This window comes from Lynx canadensis, chromosome B4 (assembly GCF_007474595.2).
Source record: "Lynx canadensis isolate LIC74 chromosome B4, mLynCan4.pri.v2, whole genome shotgun sequence".
NCBI classification, from domain to species: Eukaryota; Metazoa; Chordata; class Mammalia; order Carnivora; family Felidae; genus Lynx; species Lynx canadensis.
In genome coordinates, this window is record NC_044309.1 from 46,238,967 (window position 1) to 46,261,846 (window position 22,880).

Below are 22,880 nucleotides of genomic sequence, written 5' to 3' on the forward strand. Positions count from 1 at the left end.
AAAAATCATGAACTTTCTGATTGCTTTAAACCAAATCGAAAGCAAACTACTGTCCAACTGTCTGAGAGATTTATTAAAATAGTTTTCTTAAGGGGCACCTGGGTAGCTCCATCAGTTAAGCGTCCAACTTCAGCTCAGGTCATGATCTCGCGGTTTGTGAGTTCGAGCCCTGTGTCAGGCTCTGTGCTGACAGCTCAGAGCCTGGAGCCTGCTTTCAATTCTGTGTGTGTGTCTCTCTCTCTGCCCCTCCCCTGCTTTCGCTCTGTCTCTCTCTCCCTAGCAAAAATAAACATTAAAAAATTTTTTTAAAATAGTTTTCTTAAAACAAAGCTCTTTTTACAAAAGAATGCCAGCTAATTAATGCAAAGTATAATAGTTAGGAGCAGCCCTCAATGAAATAACCTATTCAGTAAAGGACCAAAATGGGCATTCAAACTATTAAATGAGGACAGGTTGTTTGTAGATGATTTGCAAACTGCAAAGGCAAATGTATTCTGGAAGGGGGGGGGGGGTCGTCACCATCTTGACTATGCCACCAAACAACTTGCAATTATGTGCCAACATGAAGCAATGTGAACTACCCAATATTACTAATGAAGTACTCTTTCATAAAATGTTCAACCTGAATCTAAACAAACTTCTATTCATAGAGTCTAGTTTTTTTTAAAGGGCAGGGGTTGGAGAACAAGTCATAAGATGTTATGAGGAAATAATCAGCCAAATCGAGAATACAGACTATTCTACAAGGGAACTTATCTAGACTTATCAAAAGTCAATGTCATGAAATGAAAATAAAACAGGGGCACCTGGGTGGCACAGTCGGTTAAGCATCTAACTCTTGATCTTGGTTCAGGTCATGATCTCACAGTTCATGAGTTCCATCCCCATATCGGGCTCAGTACAGAATCTGCTTGGGATTTTGTCTTTCTTTCTCTCTGCCCCTTCCCTGCTTGTGCACACATGCTCTCTCTCAAAAGAAATAAACTTAAAAACAAACAAACAAACAAACAAACAAAAAAAAACAGGTGTGCTGCTTGAAGGGTGTGCTGTTACAGATTAAAAGAGACTAAAGACCACAGTTGCAAAGGATATGATTTGCTGACGTGCTGACTGGGGAGGGAGAGAGAATGGAAATAAGTAGCTATAAAATATTTTTGGGAAGCATCTGGGTGGCTCAGTCAGCTTGAGCATCTGACTTTTGATATCAGCTCAGGTCATGATTGCTTAGTGTGGAACCTGCTTGAGTTTCTTTCTCTCTCTCTACCTCTGCCCCTCTTCTCCATTCCCGTTCTCTTTCTCTAATAAAAATTAATTAATTAATTAATTAAAAATATTTTGGGGACAATTGGTGAAATTTGCATTGTGAATGGATATTAGATGACATCACAGAATTGTTATTTATATTAGGTGTAGGAAATGGTTTATAGGAGAATTTTTTTATTCTTAGGAAATGCTTAAGTATTCAGGATAAAGTGTCAAGACGAATGCAAGTTACCTTCAAATAGTTCAACAACAAGAAAATATATGTATGTATATATACAGAAAGTGTGAGAAAATATGGCAAAACAATACAATTGGTGAATCTAGGGGAAGAGTGTATGGGTGTTTATTGTACTTAAACTTTGTCATCTGAATGAAAAAGTAATAAATACTGTTCTATGCTAGAACAAGGACATGCCGCATGGAGTCTGTCCCTTTCCAGGTCAGGTTTAGTGAGAAAGAAAGTGACATAAGGAGAATAAAGCAGTCAGAAAACTGGACTTGACCTCTTTCTAGGCCGAAGTTGGATATGAGTGTACTCATTTTCTACTGTGGCTATAACAAATTATCACAAACTTAGTGGCTTAAAACAACACAAATATTAAAGTTTTATAGCTTAGAAATCTGACATGGGTCTTACTGGACTAAAATCATGGTGATGGCAGGGCTGCATTCCTTTCTGGAGGCTACAGAGACAGAATCTATTTCCTTACCTTTTCCAGCCCCCCACATTCCTTGGCTCGTAGCCCTCTCACTCCATCTTTAAAACCAACAACTTTGTACCTCTCTAACCATTATTCCATAGTCACATCTCCCTTTGACTCTGACCTCAGACTGAAAAGGTTCTTTCAAGAACCAATGTCATTAGATTGGGCCCACTCAGATAATCTCCCCTTTCAAGGTCCTTAACCTAATTGTATCTACGAAGTCCCTTTTGCTTTGTAAGATAACATATTCACAGGTTCCAGGGGTTGGGACATGGACATCATTAGGGAGCCCTTATTCTGCATACCACAGTGAATTGCCTCCATGTTGAGAGGATCTCTACCATTGCTCCTCTTTGGGGACCACTGCCCAGGTCCCTCATACCACACTCTCTGCACTTTCCATAGCTATTTGGGCCAATGGCAAGTCTCCAACAGTGTAGTCAGACAGAGATAGAGCAGTCAACTATCCCAAGCTGTTCCTATTCCCTTGAAGCATGGATGCTGAACTAACAGCCAGGGGGCTGCCATAAACAGATGAGGTGACTCCATAGCATGGGCCAAGAAGAAGCTGAGTCCGCAAGGGGAGGTAGCCAGTACTCCCTGGGAACTTTGCCTGAAGCCAAAAATGGGCCATGAATTCACCAGCTCCAGGCTTCAGCATCACAGGCCAGCAGATTCCCCGGTGATCAGGCCAACAAGGGACATCATGCCAGAAAACTGCCAGTACATACTCTAGGTCCAGAATGAAGCCAGGGGATTCCATCTCTCTCATCAATTCCACAAGAATGTGTACATTACCCTTCCCCACCCCCCATACAAATGGATGTTATCTTCAGAGAAGATGCAGGACCTCCTCGGAAGGCATTGTGAAACATGAAACATATTTTATCCAAAGGAGACTTATACTACTTAAAGGAATTGTTCAATGAAATTGAACTATATCTGAGACTGAATTAGACACTTAGGGTTTTTTTTTCCCCTGTAACCTAACAATGGTTTTAAAATATGATATGACTCCCTTCAAATGGTGATACCTAATACTACTCCCCTTGAATGTGGACCTGACTTAGTAGCCTATTTCCAATGAAAAGAATGTGGCAGAAGGGATTCTATGTACCTTCTAAAGCCGGGTCATAATAAGGATAGTTTCTGCCTGGCTCGCTAACTTCTTGGACTGTTCATTCTGGGGGAAGCCAGCTACCATGTCAGGACATTCAAGCTATCTTATGAAGGGGCCCACATATGGAAAACAGGCCTCTCACCAACCAGCACCAAGGAGCAACCATGAGTGAGTTGCCATGGCAGCAGATCCTTCAGCCCTAGTCAGGTGACTGCAGTTCTCATCAATATTAGGACTGCAACCACGTTTGACACCCGAAGCCAGAACTGCTAAGCTGAGTTGCTCCCAAATTCCTGACCCACAGAAATTATGAGATGTTTATTATTGTTTCAAGTTACTATGTTTTGAGGTATTTTGTTATATAGTAATAGATAACTAATACACAAGTGAAAACTCTGGAAAAAACAAGATACCTATTCTTTCTTGGCATAGCTGAGTTAATAAGTTAAATTAAGTGTCCCTACTACATATGTGTATGTTCCTTATACAGAAGTTATGTGGTTTCATTAAGTCAAGACACTAGGAAGGGGAGAAACAATTAGCCACTTAACAGTGTTGTCTGGGGGAAGAAAAGCTAAGTAGATGGAAGTAGGTTATAAAGACTCAGAAGAACTGTAGGGAATTCTAGGAACAGGAAGACAGACCTAAGACGGGACTTGACAAGTGACCAGAAAGCTGTCAGAGCCAAGACTGGCACCGACTCTACCTCTTTCTCTATGAGGCTACAATGCCTATCATCTCTTACTTTCTCATCATCAGCTATGTTCACCTGCTTCTCTCTTTTTTAAAATTCGTATTTATGTATTTATTTTGAGAGAAGGAGAGAGTGTGCACGTGTGAGGGAGAGAAAATTCCAAGCAGGCACCATGCTATTAGCACAGAGCTCGATGTGGGGCTTAATCTCACGAACTGTGAGATCATGACCTGAGCTGAATGTTTAATTGCCTGAGCCACCCAGGTGCCCCACACCTGCTTCTCTTTTGGTATCAGTTCATCCTGCTTTACATTGCATTACTGGCCCCCAAATGGCTGGTCCCAACAAACCCAGCTGGCTCTGAAATGTACATGACCTTACCAGTTCAATGTTCCTATCTAAGTAACCCAATTTCAATTAAAAACAAACTACCATATAATCTAGCAATCCCATTTCTGGGAATATCTCTATCTCTAAAGGAAATAAAATCAGTATCTTAAAAAGATATCTACATTCCAGGTTCACGAAGCATCATTCACAGTAGTCAAGATATGGAAACAATCTCAGTGTCTGTCAATAAATGAATGGATAAAGAAAATATGATACAGACTTCAGAAGATGACAGAGAAATAGGCAGACTGGGATTTCCCTCGTCCCTCAAACACAGCTGTATTGGGGCCAGAACACTTGAAACACCCAGGAAATCTATCTGCAGAGTGACAGAAAAATCTCCACAGGTGGAGGGAGACAGCTTGGCCAGACAGAGGTGCGTGTAGGTGAATTGGGGGACATATAACAGAGTGGGCACAGAGGGGAGAGATCCCCTTATGTGGAGAGACAAAGGGGAGAGAAAGAGAAGCTGTATATTGTGGTTGTGTGTTAGGACGAGAGAAAAACATCTCCAGATCACAGACTGAGGAACGAGAAATACAGAGTACCAGTCTCTACTTCGTAAACAGCCTTAGGAGCTGAAGATCCTGATTTTCAAAAGTGTGCGATTTTCTCCAAACAACACCTAGGGGTGGGGAGCCAGCCCCAGGGCTTGGTAGCAATCTCAGGGGCACACTGGGAGAGAATAATCCCCTTCCTGGAGTACTGTGGGAAGAGAGGTTATTGCCCCACCAAGGACCAAAGAGTCTGCAGGCGCCCAACATGTTGGGAGAGTGGAGTGGTGCTACCCCAGAACGGGGTTGCGTGGTGCAGGATCCTTTAAAAACAGGTGCTGAATCCCAGCCCACTGCCTAGGAGGTGTGGGAGACTGTGGAGCAGGATAGGCTGACCACTGGGACTACTCTGTGAGGACCGCCTAAACTGTGTGGTTTGAGACACTGGTCAGGGGAGGAGAGATTGAGGTGTTACCATTTTTATCTCCATTACCAACACGGTGGGGCTTCAGAGAACAGGACAGCGGCCCCCAGTGGAGGCGGGACCTGCTTCCTAGAGAGATTAACACTGACCCAAACCAAGCAGCATCTCATCCAGACCATCACAGCTGCAGGTCCCAGGCACCAACAGACAACTGTCCTGCGGTTTTGTATGTTAGTCTGTTGCTCTTTTTTTTCCCTCTTTTCTTTATTTCCTTCTCTTCTTTTTCTTTTTACCCTCTTCTTTTTTTTTTTTTTTTTTTTCCCTTTAGAATCAGGCTCGTAGTTTCTGATTTGATTTTTGGTCAATTTTTATTATATATATTTTTTCTTTATTTTTTTTCTTTCTCTTTGTTGGTTTTTTTAATCAGGCATTTTTACTCTATTCCTTTATACCTCTTCTATACCTCCTTCTTTATTTTCCTTTCTCTGGATTAAGCCTTAAAGTTTCTTTGATTCTCTACTTGGTCTTTTTTTTTTTCGCCCCTTACATTTTTCTCCTCGTATGAGATCAGGTCCCCTGCCCATTCCTTTTTTCCAGAGTTACTTCAACAACAAATTAAAGCATACCTGGTGGAAAGTCTAAACAATCCACTACTATGAGTAAGGAGGAGCTTTGTAGAAGACTGACCAGTGGGATAGAGCAGGCAATACACAACAACAGAGAGCACTGACACACTCCAAAAATACTTCCTGAAGTTCCAAGCCCTGGACAGTGTATGGCCCCTTTTTAATATAGTATTACTTGCAGGTGCAGGACATATAACAAGCTACTAAAGCATGTAAAAGACAGAAAACTAGCCAAAATGATGAAACAGAAGAATTCTCCTCAAAAGAAATTCCAGGAAGAAATGACAGTCAGAGAATTGCTTAAAACATATAAAATATATATCTGAACAAGAATTTAGAATAACAGTCATAAGACTAATAGCTGGGCTTGGAAAAATCATAGAAGACAGCAGAGAATCTATTGCTGCAGAGATCAAAGACCTAAGAAATACTCATGATGAATTAAAAAATGCTATAAATGAGATGCAAAATAAACTAGGTGCAGTGACAGTGAGGACAGAAGAAGCAGAGGAGAGAACAGGTGAAATAGAAAATAAAATTATGGAAAATGATGAAGCTGAAAAAAAGAGGGAAAGGAAGTTACTACACCACAAGGGGAGAATTAGAGACCTAAGCGATTCAATGAAATGAAATAATATCCGTATCATAGGAGTTCTAGAAGAAGAGAGAAAGGGGCAAAAGGTTTATTTGAACAAATTATAGCTGAGAACTTTCCTAATCTGGGGAAGGAAACAGGCATCCAAGTATAAGAGACACACAGAACTCCCTTCGAAAACAACAAAAAAGGTCAACACCATGACATATCATACTGAAACTGGCAAAATACAAAGATAACAAGAGAATTCTGAAAGCAGCTAGGGACAAATGGGCCTTAACCTACAAGGGTAGATACAAAAGGGTAGTAGCAAACCTGTCCACTGAAATTTGGCAGGCCAGAAGGGAGTGGCAGGAAATATTCAACATACTTAATCCTTTATCCAGCAAGGCTGTCATTCAAAATAGAAGGAAAGATAAAGACTTTCCCAAACAAAAACTGAAGGAGTTCACGACCACTAAACTAGCCCTGCAGGAGATCCTAAGGGGGACTCTGTGAGTGGAATGCTGCAAAGGACCAGAGATATCACCACAAGCACAAAACCTACAGATAACACAATGACACTAAATCCATGTATTTCAATAATCACCCTGAATGTAAATGGACCAAATGCCCCAATCAAAAGACATAGGGTATCAGAATGGATAAAAAAACAAGATCCATGTATATTCTGCCTATAAGAGACTCATTTTACACCTGAGGACACCTGCAGATTGAAAGTGAGGAGATGGAGAACTATCTATCATGCTACTAGACAGCGAAAGAAAGCCAGAATAGCCATACCTATATCAGACAAACTAGACTTTAAAACAAAGATTGTAACAAGAGATGAAGAAGGGCATTATATCATAATTAAGGGGTCTATCCATTTAGAAGATCTAACCATCGTAAATGTTTACATCCCCAACATGGAGGCACCCAAATATATATATCAGTTAATCACAAACATAAATAAATGTATAGATAATAATAGTGATTGTAGGGGACTTCAATACTCCACTTACAACAATGGACGGATCACGTAGGCAGAAAAATAAATAAGGAAACAACAGTCCTGAATGACACATTAGACCAGATGGACTTAACAGATATATTCACAACTTTCCATCCAAAAGCAGCAGAATATACATTCTTCTCAAGTGACATGGAACATTCTCCAAAATAGATCACATACTGGGTCACAAAACAGCCCTCAACAAATATAAAAGGATTGAGATCATACTATATATATTTTCAGATCACAACTTGAAACCAACCACAAGAAAACATTTGGAAAGCCCCTAAATACATGGAGGTTAAAGAATATCCTACTAAAGAATGAATGGGTCAACCAGGAAATTAAAGAATAATTTTAAAAATATATGGAAACAAATGAAAATGAAAACACAACAGTCCAAACGCTTTGGGATGCAGCACAGGCAGGCCTAAGATACACTGCAATCCAAGAAGTAAGAGAGGTTCTGGGGCACCTGGGTGGTTCAGTTGGTTAAGTGTCCAACTTCAGTTCAGGTCACGATCTCACGGTGTGTGAGTCTGAGCCCTACATCGGGCTCTGTGCTGACAGTTCAGAGCCTGGAGCCTGCTTTGGATTTTGTGTCTCCCTCTCTCATTGCCCCTCCCCCACTCGCATTCTCGGTCTCTCAAAAATGAATGTTAAAAAAAAAAAAAGTAACAAAGGTCCCAAATACAGAACCTAATTTCACACCTAAAGGAGGAAGCAGAAAAGAAAGCCCAAAGCCAGCAGAAGAGAAATAATAAAGATTAGAACAGAAATAAACAACATAGAATCCAAAAACAAAACAAAACAGATCAATGAATCTAAGAGCTGGTTTTTTGAAAGAATAAACAAAATTGATAAACCCCTAGCCAAACTTCTCAAAAAGAAAAGAGAGAGGACCCAAATAGATAAAATCATGAATGAAACAAGAGAGATTACAACGAACACCTCAGAAATACAAACAATTAGTAGAAAATACTATGCAAAATTATATGCCAAAAAACTGGACAACTTGGAAGAAATGGACAAATTCCTAGACACTCACACACTACCAAAACTCAAACAGGAAGAAATAGAAAATTTGAATAGACCCATAACCAGCGAAGAAATTGAATAGGTTATCAAAAATCTCCCAACAAATAAAAGTCCTGGGCCAGATGGCTTCACAGGGGAATTCTATCAGACATTTAGAGCAGAGTTAATACCTATTCTTCTCAAGCTGTTCCAAAAAGTAGAAACGGAAGGAACGCTTCCAGATTGATTCTATGAAGCCAGCATTACCTTGATTTCCAAACCAGACAAGACCCCACTAAAAAGGAGAATTACAGCCAATATCCCTGATGAACACAGATGCAAAAATTCTCAACTGGCAAATCAAATTCAACAGTATATTAAAAAAATTATTCACCAAGATCAAGTAGGATTCATTCCTGGGCTGCAGAGCTGGTTCAATATTCGCAAATCAATCAACGTGACACATCACATTAATAGAAGGATAAGAACCATATGATCCTGTCAATAGATGCAGAAAGAGCATTTGACAAAATACAGCATCGTTTCTTAATAAAAACCCTCAAGCAAGTCAGGATAGAAAGTACATAACTTAACATCATAAAAGCCATAAATGAAAGTCCCACAGCTAATAACATCCTGAGAGCTTCCCCCTGAGATCGGTAACATGACAGAGATGTCTACTCTCACCACTGTTTAACATAGTGTTGGAAGTCCTAGCCTCAGCAGTCAGACAACAAAACAAAATAAAAGGCATCCAAATTGGCAAAGAAGTCAAACTTTCACTCCTCACAGATGACATGATACTCTACATAGAAAACCTGAAAGATTTCACAAAAAAACTGCTAGAACCGATACATGAATTCAGCAAAGTCGCAGGATATAAAATCATTGTAAAGATATTGGTTGCATTTCTATACACTAATAATGAAGCAACAGAAAGAGATATCCGGGAATCAATCCCATTTACAATTGCACCAAGAACCATAAAATACCTAGGAATAAACCTAACCAAAGAGGTAAAAGATGTGTATGCTGAAAACTATAGAAAGCTTATGAAAAAAACTGAAGAGCACACAAAGAAATGGAAAAACATTCCATGCTCATGGACTGGAGAAACAAATATTGTTAAAATGTCTATACTGCACATTCAATGGAAACCCTATCAAAAAAGCACAAGAATTCTTCACAGAGCTAAAACAAACAATCCTAAAATTTGTACAGAACCACAAAAGAGCCCGAATAGCCAAAGTAATGTTGAAAAAGAAAAACAAAGCTGAAGGCAAAACAATTCCAGACTTCAAACAGGCAACAACCTCTTTGAACTCAGCCACAGCATCTTCTTACTAGACATGTCTTTGGAGGCAAGGGAAACAAAAGCAAAATGAACTATCTGGGACCTCATCAAGATAAAAAAGCTTCTGCACAGAGAAGGAAACAATCAACAAAACTTAAAGGCAATTGATGGAATGGGAGAAGATATTTGCAAATGACATGGCAGACAAACAATTAGTATCCAAAATCTACAAAGAACTCATCAAACTCATTGGGGCGCCTGGGTGGCTCAGTCCGTTAAGCGTCCTACTTCGGCTCAGGTCACAATCTCGCGGTCCGTGAGTTCGAGCCCCGCGTCAGGCTCTGTGCTGACTGCTCAGAGCCTGGAGCCTGTTTCAGATTCTGTGTCTCCCTCTCTCTCTGACCCTCCCCCGTTCATGCTCTGTCTCTCTCTGTCTCAAAAATAAATAAACGTTAAAAAAAAAATTTTTTTTAAAGAACTTATCAAACTCAATACCCAAAAAACAAATAATCCAGTGAAAAAACGGGCAAAAGGCATGAACAGACACTTTTCCAAAGAAGACATCCAGATGGCTAACAGACACATGAAAAGATGCTCAACATCACTCATCATCAGGCAAATATAAATCAAAACCACAATGAGTTACCACCCCACACCTGTCAGAATGGCTAAAATTAACAACTCAGGAAACAACAGATGTTGGTGACGATGTGGAGAAAAGGGAACACTTTTGCACTGCTGGTGGGAATGCAAACTGGTGCAGCCACTCTAGAAAACAGTATGGAGATTCCTCAAAATATTGAAAACAGAGCTACCCTATGACCTAGCAATTGCCCTACAGGGTATTTATCCAAAGGATATAAAAATGCCGATCTGAAGGGGCACACACACACACCCCCCCCCCAGTGTTTATAGCAGCACTATTGACAATAGCTAAAGTATGGAAAGAGACCAAATGTCCATTGACTGATGAGTGGATAAAGAAGATGTGGTATACATACAATGGAATATTACTTGGCGACCAAAGAGAATGAAATCATACCATTTCATGGATGGTATTGGAACGTATTATGTTAAGCAAAATAAGTTGGTCAGAGAAAGACATATGATTTCACTCATATGTGGAATTTAAGAAACAAAACAGATGAACATAGGGGAAGGGAAGGAAAAATAAGATAAAAACAGAGAGGGAGGCAAACCATAAGACACTCTTAAATACAGAGAACAAACTGAGGGTTGCTGGAGGGGTGTTGAGTGGGGGGAATGGGCTAAATGAGTGATGGGTATTAAGGAGGGCACTTGTTGGGATGAGCACTGGGTGTTATATGTAAGTGATAAATCACTAAATTCTATTCCTCAAACCATTATTACACTGTATGTTAACTGACCTGGATTTAAATAAAATTAAAAAAATAAAAATCTAAAAGCAAAGTAGGTGCTCAACAATAATGTTCCAGCACATTGAACAAACAGGACTTTTGGGGACTGACTTAAAACAACTTAATTTTTATTCTCCACTGTCCATCTAAAAACACTCTGCAGGGGTTGGGTCTTCTCCTATCCCCAAAAGAAAACCTGGGCAGTCCCATCCTTTTTCTGGTCACGTTTAGGTAAAAATAGCAATTAAAATATCCAGTCCTGTATATTAGTCACGATTTGCCCCTTAACTTAAAGTTCAGGCTTTTCCCCTCCCCCCTGTTTGTGCCTGCTACAGATAGGGAAGCTTACATTTTGGGTAAGAGTGTGCCACCTCTCTCTCCCTGATTTGTTTGTCTAACGGCATTCCAAGAACTTCACTCAAATATCCTCTTTGAGACCCCTTTCCCAGTCACCATCTTGCCTTTTTATGCCCTTGATAAGGGTGAGCATTCCAGAGTACTCTAATCCATTCTCACCCCCGTATAAATTGCGGAAACCCTACCGAGTGGTCTGTCTGTGGTATTTCTTGTCATAGAATCTCAGGTAGGTAGCACTCCTATTTTCACATATTTAAAAAAACTTTTTTTAATGTTTATTTATTTTTGAGAGACAGAGACAGAGCATGAGTGGGGGAGGGGCAGAGAGAGGGAGACACAGGATCCAAAGCAGGCTCCAGGCTCTGAGCTGTCAGCACAGAGCCCAACGCAAGGCTCAAACCCACGAACCATGAGATCATGACCTGAACCAAAGTCAGACGCTTAACCGACTGAGCCACCCAGGTGCCCCTTCACATATTTTTGTAATAGTTGGACTAAACTGTCACTGCTTGGGATTTTTCTATTTCTAACTTTCAACATACTTCCCTCCTTAACCAGAGTTCCCTATCCTCCTACCCCATTCCACTCCTCACTTCTGCTTCATAACCTCTATTGACCCCTGGAGAGTCTCTGACTCCCTTCTCTCCTTACCTAGCCAATAATGTTGAGTCATTTCCCCAATGCTCTTGCAAATGACTAGACAAACGAATGTGCTTCTCAAGAAAAGGGACCCAATTAAAGACAGGTTACCTTATGTGGCAGAAGATATTTCTGGCCATTACTGCTACATTTGGAGTTAGCCATCCAAAGACTGAAGTAATAAGGTGGTTTCAACTTCTGAATCACTTATATCCCTAGAAGCAAGAGTTGTCCTACTAAAAAGTCACTTATCTCTTAGAAGCTCAAATTCTTGACCCAGACATGCCATCCCTCTTGTTCCAAGTGATTTTCTATTCACTAAAAGGCTGCAAAAATAGGCTTACATCTCACCTTTGTCATCTGTTACTACCAACAAAACTACTTGTGTAGTCAAAGCAGCCACAACCCTGATAGGATTCATGGCCAATGGCCTGCTGCATACTTCCCCACATGCACCTTCACATCATACACTTCAGTGAGGCCATGATGCCCCCCCGACCCCGAACTAATGGGGCAGAGCCAGGAAGGTAACCCCACCCCACTACAGACATCAGCCCAAGATTTACCGCATGGTAAAGCAATAAAGACATCATCATCTGCGTTGCCTGTCCTAGATCAAAAAATCAACTTGGGAGGCTCAAAGTCCTCTATCTCTACAGCAAGACCCATTTATTCCTGGGGCCTATATTATTGACCTCATCACTTTCCTCTCCCCAAATCAAGATGCTTACCACACTCTTATCATAGTGTCCTCTTTCCTGAATATAGCTCACTATGCCCTACTCATTTGCCCATCTCAAACACTAGCCTTTATTCCTCTAGAAATTTTTCAAATATATAGCTATACAGATGGGTAGTCTTAAACCACAAGTCTAATTTTCTTCTTCTTCTAGAGAGAACTCTTAAAGCAGTGGTTCTTTTCTTTTCTTTTTTTTTTTTTTTCAACGTTTTTATTTATTTTTGGGACAGAGAGAGACAGAGCATGAACGGGGGAGGGGCAGAGAGAGAGGGAGACACAGAATCGGAAACAGGCTCCAGGCTCTGAGCCATCAGCCCAGAGCCCGACGCGGGGCTCGAACTCACGGACCGCGAGATCGTGACCTGGCTGAAGTCGGACGCTTAACCGACTGCGCCACCCAGGCGCCCCGGTTCTTTTCTTTTTTAATGTTTATTTATTTTTTGAGAGAGACAGAGACAGAGTGCAAGTGGGGGAGGGACAGAGAGAGAGGGAGACACAGACTCTGAAACAAGCTCCAGGCTCCAAACCATCAGCACAGAGCCCAACGTGGGGCTCAAAACCACAAATCGCAAGACCATGACCTGAACCAAAGTGAGACGCCCAACTGACGGAGCCACCCAGGTGCCCCTTAAAGCAGTGGTTCTTAACTTTAGTAGCAAAATGAAGAGCTTTAAAAAGTACTGATGTCCAGACCCCACTACCAGAGATTCTGATTTATAATTGGTCTAGAGTGAAGGCTCGGCATTTTTTTAAACCTCCCCAGATGATTCTAAGGTGAAAGCAACATAGAGAACCTGTCTTAAATACAGATGGCCCAATGCTACATAGGGCTTCCATATTTGAGGGGTAGATGACATGCATAAATGTGGGAGGCTCAGGGAAGAAATTCTCATTTGATGATCATAAATTACATATGTTCTATATAGTAATTCATGCAGCCATCTCAACAGTACCTCATTTCATCTTTACAATCATCCTATGAGGTAGGCACTGTTATTCTTATTTTACAAATAGGGAAACTGAGGCACAGGGAGGTTGCATAACCGACTAAGGCAAACCCCAGGTCCGATTTCCAATTCCACACCCTTTCTGTGATACCATACTGAGATGTCAATGCCTCCTACAGCTGGATGATCCCACTCCCTAAAATAAGACACCCAGGCTTTATCCCAGAAATACTATTCTACTGCATCCATGAATTTTTCCTGGAACATTTTTCCATGAATTGCATACATATAGCCCAGCTACTAGGCTATATGTTAAGCTGCCAAAATGAAGTGAAGTGCTCCAAGGGAGAGCTCCTTGACAGGGGTCTACTTCTTTTTTTTTTTTTTTAATTTAATGTTTTTTTATTTATTTTTGAGACAAAGGGAGACAGAGCATGAGTGGGGGAGGGGCAGAGAGAGAGGGAGACACAGAATCTGAAGCAGGCTCCAGGCTCTGAGCTGTCAGCCCAGAGCCTGATGCGGGGCTCAAACCCACGAACCTCGAGATCATGACCTGAGCTGAAGTCGGACGCTCAACCGACTGAGCCACCCAGGCGCCCCAACAGGGGTCTACTTCCTTATTGAAGTACTTCCATTCTCTAATTAATACCTGCAGTCTTTCTCCATTACTGCTTAAACTTAAACTCCATTACAACTTAAAGCCTGTGGCTTTCTAGATTTAGTTTTTCTTACAGACGAAGCTATACTGCCTACCTACAAACCATTCTTTTGATGGTCTCATGAAATTAAGTACTCCATTGCTCCTCTGCCTTGGACTCCACACAGTACACAAAGAATCAAAATTATAGAGGCTAAGCTGCATAAGACTGCTGCCAATATCAAGATGGACTCTAATACATAGTGAGCTGGGTAACTAGAGCTAGAAATATGTATTTTTGTAACGCACCAGTGGTATGTTTAAGGGACTTGGTAACAAATTCCACCGTGTCACTCCATGAAATCCACATTGCATGCCGGCTGACATACAGGGTGGGTGGGAGGTGGCAGGGACCAGGGGACTTACTGGGAGAGAGAGTCCTGCAGGTGTCTGCGTGGTAGCTTTCAGACGTTGCAGAACAAAAATCCAATGCTTGTGCAGGTGTCCCATGTATCCTGAGAAAGAGGTAAGATTAGTCAGTTCTCTCAAGACAGTTCCCAAATTCCTGACTCCTGTTACTTTAACTGTTCTTTCTAAACCTAACCTCAGCCCTTGTTCAGGGCTACACGTTTCAGAATCCTCCTTGTTCCACCCATTTAGGGACTTCCCAATTTTCACCTTACGAATCACGGCCTCATCATTTCTGCCTGTTTCCAAACATGCCCAGGTTCACACTATTTTCGGGAAAACTTCTTCTCCTTGCCAATTGTCCTGTCTTTCTAGTCTCACCTCTCGCGTGTGCTGTATAGTTACTGCCTTCATTTACCTCTCAAATTGTCCCATCTCCTTCCCACTGCATTACCTCAGTTCAGCAGTCTCCCATGGTCTCCAGTAAAGAAAAAAAAAAATCTTGGCCCCCTCAGATTTATTCCTTTAAGTCGCTCCCCGAGTTATCTTTCCAAACACATAAAAGTCATCCTTATTTTAAAACCTTGATCCGCTCTCTCATGCCCACTCCTTTATTACTGGATTCGCTGAAACCCTCCTCTCACACAGAATTCACAGCCAATATACAAGGGAAAGAAGGGACGACTACGCAGTCATACAGTTATGACTGCAAAATCTTGAAGAACGTAGCGGTGTGTGCTTGACTCCCTCGGACCTTTCTGGAGGACCAAATTTGGTTTACTACTAACCCCACAGATAGTTTCAAAGTTTCAAACCTTGTTCCCGCGAAAAAGGATTTAGTCAGGCGCATGCGCAATCGTGCCCTTGGAAGTGCCGCTTTACTCTCGGGCAGATCTCGCGTTGTTTGGGGAAGCGCCCAAGAGTAGCAAATTTTGTGCGGCGTTGTGAGGCCTTTTTTTTTTTTTTTTTTTTTTTTAAACCCTCCCAAGCCGGGTGGGTTAGTGTTGTGTACAGAAGATCGAGACTCTGCGGCGAGAACAAATGAGGCCGGTATAACTAGCTGACACGCTAGCGGCAGTTCTCGGGGGTCGAGGTATTCTACGGACTTCTCTGCAAGGCCCCAAGGCTGCGACACTCAGGAACCAAAGCCAGAAATAAATAAACGTAGAAAAAGCCAACCAGTTTATCACCTCAAGAAGCAGCGTTTTGTTTTGCTTCTCCACTTTTCACTATACGAAAAATCCCCCATTGGCTACCAGGCCACCGCTTTACCCTCCTGCTGTCAGTGCGCCTGCGCGGCGTTTGTTTACCAACTCGGGCGACCGCTCTGTCCCGCTTCCTGGGCGCCGGCGTTTAGTCTTGATATGTAATTCATACTGAAAGTCATGTTTTCAGTCAGGAAGGCGGAGTGGAAGTTAAGAACAGGCCATTTTAAGTGTAATTCCGAAACCAGCGAAAATACGAACGGTAATGAAAACCCTGAAAGTTAGAAATCTTTGCCTTGTCAGACCTATCATGGAAGAGCTTTAGAATGAACGTGACGAAGGTGACAGCAGCACTCTCTCCATTACTGAGAAGTGACAGGCAGCAACAGTAAATCCAAAAGCTCAGGTAGTATTTAGGTACATATTTAAAATATGGGCTCTGTTATGGAAAAGATGCAAATAAACCTAGCCCCAAGGCCGTCTTGCTCGAGCAATGCCTCAGGATTAAGACTGACTTTTGAAGCAAAGTCAAAAGGCAGCCATGCAAATTTAGAAACCATAAAGAGAGGTAACTCTAGAAGCAATAGCCATCAAAAGCACAAACCAATAAGCAAATGTTAAAAGGTGGTTTTAAGTTCCCTTCGGAATCCGTTTCAGGTGGTTTAGAAGTCTGTGATACTAAGAAAAAATTAGAAGACCTGGTGGAACTTAATGTTATCATGACTGGATCTGTTTGGGGAGAAAAAAAAAAGGCAGGCAAGCTGATTTTTTTTTTTCAAGTATCTTTATGGAAGAATTTCTAACGATGCATTTTAATGTGCTCAGATGCAAATTTACATAACTGGTAGATTGAGCTAAACCCGAATCTTAGAACTGTTATAAAAACATAGATGTTAGTAATTTGGCAACTTTATTGCGCTCTATTTGTTAAGTTTTAAATGATGAATTTGAAGACTTGGATTTGGGACAGAAGAAAATTTCTAGAAAGGAAAGTGTGATTTTTAGGTAGCATGAAATTAAGTAGAGAAAAACGTATGGATGTGTGCAGGTGCGGCCAAATTTTGAAGGCTTTGGACAGTTTCCAGCAAGGTTCACATAGAACCTCCATTTTAAAAAGCTAGCCCCTGGATTTTTCTATGTTCAAAATGATAGTAAAATTTAGTAAATCTTGTTAGTTTGGATACTCTACCTTTTAAAGCAAATTTGTGCCAAAGTCAGAAATGACTTCAAAATCCTGCTCTGTTATCTAAAAGTACACTTATTTGGTTGAGGAAGGTGATAACCAGTTTTCGAAGCCAGGATTGAATTGACATTTTCTTCATGAAGGAAAAGAAATGTAGATAAGGTGAATTGATTCTTTGTTCACCTTAATGATTAAGACTGAGTCATAAAGACGGCTGGCTTACTTTGTCAAGGCAATCAACAACTGTAAAACAAACTGAATACTTTTATTGCACTAGATGAGATGGCTCTAATGAAAATTAAGTATGGGAATTGGATGAAGAGTTGATAAAGAACTGTGAATCCTTTGAGGCTCCTCGTTCATTTACATGTGATAAAAATGTTAGTGTAACACTGGTAAGTGGTCAAATAAAGTTTCATCTTTGTTCCCGGAAAAAAATCCTTTGATGAGTAAAAGAAAGTCATTAGTGGGTTGGTTATCCATTCAGTCTGTCACATGACTCAGGAAATACACTTACCAAAATTTCCACAATCAGCAGCTGAAAAAGCTACCCATACAATTTAAAACAAAAAAAAGTTTTTTTAGCAGTATTCTGGGCAGTGTGTCCTGTAACTACCCTGACACTATAAAGCAGTGAAAAACTGTTGTCATTTTTATCCACGTATTTTTGTGAATCTGGGTTCTTGAATTATTGTGACCTCAAGACACATAAGAAATTGATGAGCAATGAATCTGATATGCATTACCAATTACTCAAAATTGGTTGAATCAATAGAATATGATCTTATTAACTGAGTGATGGAAATCTTTTTCAGGATAGAAAACCGTAAGAATTTTTTTTTAAGTGTTAAATACATATATAACAGCCAAATTGCAATGTTTGTGAATGAAACCTTAATGATAAAAATAAAGGACTTCAAGGAAATTTTGCTTCTGCTTCTAACTCTCCGCTCTTCAGTGTTGGGAGTGATTTTAGCACTCTTGTCATACCTACAAGAATGTTCTCATCAGAAGGAACTGATTAGCAAGGGAGGGGGGTGGAAATGGAAGAAAAAAGGGTGAACTTCAGTTGTGAATATTAAGCAATGCCCATTGAGGATATCTTCTCTGCTGAAGCACCCTTCTGCTAGGTGACTCTGCTCTGATCTCCCTCCCACCCCCGTATTTGCATGGCTAGCTGCTTCATTGCATTTTAATCCCTGATAAGGAAAGATGCCTTTCTGTTCTGCCATCCTCAACATATTAAAGATTCGTCTATCATAGTCACAAGATGGCTGCCATAGCGTCAAACATCATGTTCTTCTATCAAATGTTCCAAACAAAAAGAAAGGGATATGGCGGGATGCGGTGGGGGTCGGGGTGGGGGGGTGGTAGGTAAGCTTTCTCCTTGTGGCCTCTCTCTTATCAGGGTGAAACATTTTCCCATATGACTTAACAGACTTCCCTTTACATTGCTCAGAACTGTATCATATGACTACCCATAGCTGAAAGGAAGGCTAAGAAACCATGTACAGGGAAAACAAGGTTCTTTAAAGTGGTGTACTAAAAAATAACAGGACTTAGAGAAAATATAGGTTTAGGAGCAGACCCTCAAAACTTACACAACTTTGTTACTTGAGGACAATAAAAGTTACTATGCTAATGAAAAATAATACCAATTAAATCTCCACTGGCCTTTGTATTCAACCTCACAGTCATCCTTTAAAACTATACTGCCCAATATGGTATCCATTAGCCATGTGTGGCTCTTGGACATTTAAATGTGTGAATCCAAAAAAAAATTAAAATAAAAATAAATGTGCTAATCCAAATTGTGATGTGCTTGCTGTAAATGTAAAATATACAGCAGATTTCAAAGACTTAGTATGGAAAAAAGAATGTAAAATATCTCATTAATAGTTTTTATGTTGATTATATGTTGAAATATTTCACCTGTTTCTTTCTACTCTGCTTTTTAAAAATGTGGCTACTAGAAAACTTAAAATTATATGTGTGTCTCATATTTCTATTATATAGCATTTCTTTAGAACCTTTAACCCTGGGACATGGGCTTCCCTCTTGTAACATGTAGGTCCTAGAGGACGCTGCTTCCAACTAAAAGCAGTTTCATCAAAATTAAAAATACGATTCAAGGGGTGCCTGGGTGACTCAGTTGGTTAAACGTTCGACTCTTGATTTCAGCTCAGGTCATGATCTCACGATTCATGGGATCGAACCCCACATTGGGTTCCTTGCTGAGTGTGGAGCCTGCTTGGGATTCTCTCTCCCTCTCTGTCTGCCCCTCCCCCTCTCTAAAAATAAATAAACATTAAAAAATATATGTGATCCAAGATTTAGCCTTCTCAATCAGCACCCCCCCACACACACACACACAGGAGAAAATGCTTTTATACTTTCATTTACACTGTGCAGTTTCACCATATAAGCTACTATTGTGAAAAACTTAAAGGCTCTTGAAGCTACCAAACCTCTATTTATCCTAAGGAAAGGCATTCCTGAGAAATTGTCTGCTTTTTTTTCTTTTTTTTAATAATTCTTTTTTCTAAGTTTATTTATTTATTTTGAGAGAGAGAGAGGGAGAGAGAATTTCAAGCAGCAGCACGGAGCCCAATTTGGGGCTTCAACTCATGAACCGTAAGATCATGACCTGAGCAGAATCCAAGAGTCAGATGCTTAACTGAATGAATCACCCAGGTGCCCCATGAACCAACATGATTTCTGAGTTATATTGACATTATTTCCCTATTTACCAATTGCAATGTGCTAATAATGACTATATCTAGCATATAAAGCTTTTATGGTAGGAGATAAGATTGTCAGTAGGCAAAACGAAGAGAGAATTTCCTATATTTTGAAAGGATTGGTAAATTTGTGAGCTATCTTGGACAGTGACAATAAACGATAATGGGGGAATAAAATGACTCTTCAAGTTACCAAGTTAACATGTAATAAACTGTACCATTTGATTAATTCAGTTACTCCTCCCCTCTAGTTAAAACCCATTGAGTTTTCAAGACCCATTTCAAAAGCAACCTCTGAAGCCTTCCCTGATCTCCTCTAAAAGCTTCGTTAACACTTTGCTTGTACTATCTTTTCAAAGCACACATATTTGGCTTTGCATTAATGTTATTGTCTCTTTGTTTGTATATATAGAATAAAACTCCCCCCATTGAAGGTAGTGATTGTATTTTGTTCACTTTTCAAAATTCCTCTAGTGATTGCCCTTATGGTTCACAAAATTGCACACACTTAAATATTTGTTGAATTTTTTTAAAGTTTATTTATTTTGAGAGAGAGAGAGAGAGAGAGAGAGAGAGTGTGTGTGTGTGTGTGTGTGTGTGTGCGAGAAGTCTAGGGGCAAGAGAGAGGGAGAAAAAGAACTCCAAGCAGGCCACACCCTGTCAGCACAGAGCCCAACACAGAGCTCGAACCCACAAACTGTGAGGTCATGGCCTGAGCAGATGGTGAACACTTAACCAACTGAGCCACCCAGGTGCCCCAAGGGTTGTCTAACTCTTAAATCTAAAACATCAAACCACATTTAAACTCCTGAGAAGTCAGCACTCATGTTAAATAATGGTCATGATGAAAGTAGTAATTATTAACCGTGTCCATCTAATTACACCATTCTACATCCCAATGAGCAAAGCACTCAAGAATGATGATTTAATTCTGTTCTCATCTATTCACTTGGGTGTACAATATGCTGACACAAATCTGTGTTAACTGATAAACTGGACTTGGATAGAAGAGCCCTATCAGGATGACATACAAGCAAAAGGGAATCTACCACTTAGGCAGTCGGTATACAATTTTTCCAAATTTTGTATAATTTGTTTCTTGTATAATCTTCCTATGTATTTCCTGCTGAGCTTGGAGCCCCTCAAGTAGAGACCTTGCCTTATTTGTCTCTTGTTTATTTCTCTCTGTAACTCCAGCACTCATATAATGCCTGACATGTCATAAGTAATCAATAGATACTGAGTGAATGAAGTACAGCTTTGATCATATAAGCATATGTTCCGTGTGACCCTGGTTGGGATTAAATGTGGGTTTATATTGATTGTGAAGAATATCTGTGGGTGATGGTATATAGTCTTTTGGTTGTAAGGAACGGTCCCGTTTGTTACCTTGAATGTGTGGGATATGTGTGCATGTGTGTTCACATGTTCTTAGCCATACTGCCAAGTCCTTAGAAAATACAAAGCCAAAACTGTGGGGCCTTGAAAGGGTCCCAGGTAAACAGGAATCAAAAGTTCATTTGGGATGTTGGGAATTCTAGACACCTATGCCTAGGAAGTCCATGGCCTGTCATTCTAGCACATAGTGACTACAGGGTCCCTACATGTGTTCTCTCTGCATCTGTCTGTTCTCTTTTCACCATGACCTTATGGTTCTTGCTATACTTCCTTGTTCTAAATCTTGAGTGAAAGTATAAGATTGACTTAGCTAATTACCATCTTGTTTCTTTCAGGCAGAGCTCTCTGTATCAGGCCCCATTATAAACCATAGCTCTTGGTCAGGAGCCCATGCCATAACCTTTGGTGGGGCTGTGGACTTGATGGGTTCCATAACTACCGTATCTAGGACCCCTACTAGAATGCAGTGGGAGGTATCTCTTGGAGCTATACTGGAATCGTGCGTATTGGTCACTAATACCTATTGGGTGCTATCTACTTTGCATTTATTTTGTTTGGAGCATAAGAATTGGCCTCACTGGAGACACAAAAAAGGCTGTCAATTTATATCTGAATTCAAGGTGAATATGTCATGGAGGCAGTATATGTGTTTTTATATGTTGAAGAGGCTGACTTTCTGAAAGAGCTAAGTTTAGTAGAAAAGAATCAGATTTAAGTTGTTACATTGACCTTATGCCTAATTGTGTGTGACCATAGATAAGTCACCTTTTATCTTTATTGTACTTCCTCACTTGTTAAGGGTTATAATACTTACCTTGATTGCATAGCTATTATAACACTCTGCTTTGATAAAAGTTAAATTCAGATCACTATGTGAGTAATGTATCTATTATTAATACATAAAATAATCTGAAAACATTTAATAAGATCTATGTAAATTTATAGTTCAATTAAATTTGGTGGGGATTGAAACTCTTGTGTATGCATTTTAAGAAGCAAATTACAGTGGCACCTGGGAGGCTCAGTCAGTTAAGCCTCTGACTTGATTTCGACTCAGGTCATGATCCCACGGTTCATGAGATGGATCCCGGAGTTGGGTTTTTCTGCACGGACAGCACAGAGCCTGCTTGGGATACTCTCTGTCCCTCTCTCTATGCCCTTCCCTGCTCATGTACTCGGTCTCTCTCTCTCTCTCTCTCTCTCTCCCCCAGAATAAATAAATAAACATTAAAAAAAAAAGTAGATTACAAATATGGTTGTAGTTTGGCATAGTTGCAGGATTAGGGCTGACAGTTCTGGCCTTGTGCTGCCCTCCTGTGCTGTTTAAATAGCGCAGCAGGTCAATTACATTCCTGCCTGATGAATGCTGGGGGGTGGGGGGGGAGGGGGAATTCTATCTTATTACTTACCCTCTTCTGTCCTCATGTGGCCACAGAGGGCCTAACTATTCTGGATGTTTCTGTTTCTTCAATAAAGGAAGAGATGGAAAACTACTCTGAAACATTCTAGGTCAGAAAATCTAATCCTGAGTTAAGGAAAAAGGTAACAAATTGCATTTGACACTGGAGATCTAATTACTCCACAGACACAGGAATATCCTAAGCAGATTATTGAGGTTTGTAGAAGAATACC

The 22,880-nt window shown here is 40.5% G+C and overlaps 1 protein-coding gene and 1 long non-coding RNA gene across 2 annotated transcripts in view; one reads left to right on the forward strand and one right to left on the reverse strand.

Moving 5' to 3' along the window:
* GPR19 (G protein-coupled receptor 19) overlaps positions 1 to 15,543 on the reverse strand; it is a 40,867-nt gene extending 25,324 nt beyond the window's left edge. Inside the window, exons 1-2 of the mRNA XM_030322967.1 lie at positions 15,176 to 15,543; positions 14,740 to 14,828 (exon numbers count right to left, since the gene is read on the reverse strand). The gene's annotated coding sequence lies outside the window, so the exon portion shown is untranslated. The remainder of the gene's footprint in view (positions 1 to 14,739; positions 14,829 to 15,175) is intronic.
* On the forward strand, positions 806 to 14,192 carry LOC115519176. Its single transcript, XR_003970415.1, has 3 exons — positions 806 to 898; positions 8,136 to 8,138; positions 14,175 to 14,192. It is a non-coding gene; the product is annotated as an uncharacterized LOC115519176 (long non-coding RNA).
* Positions 15,544 to 22,880: the final 7,337 nt, after the last annotated feature.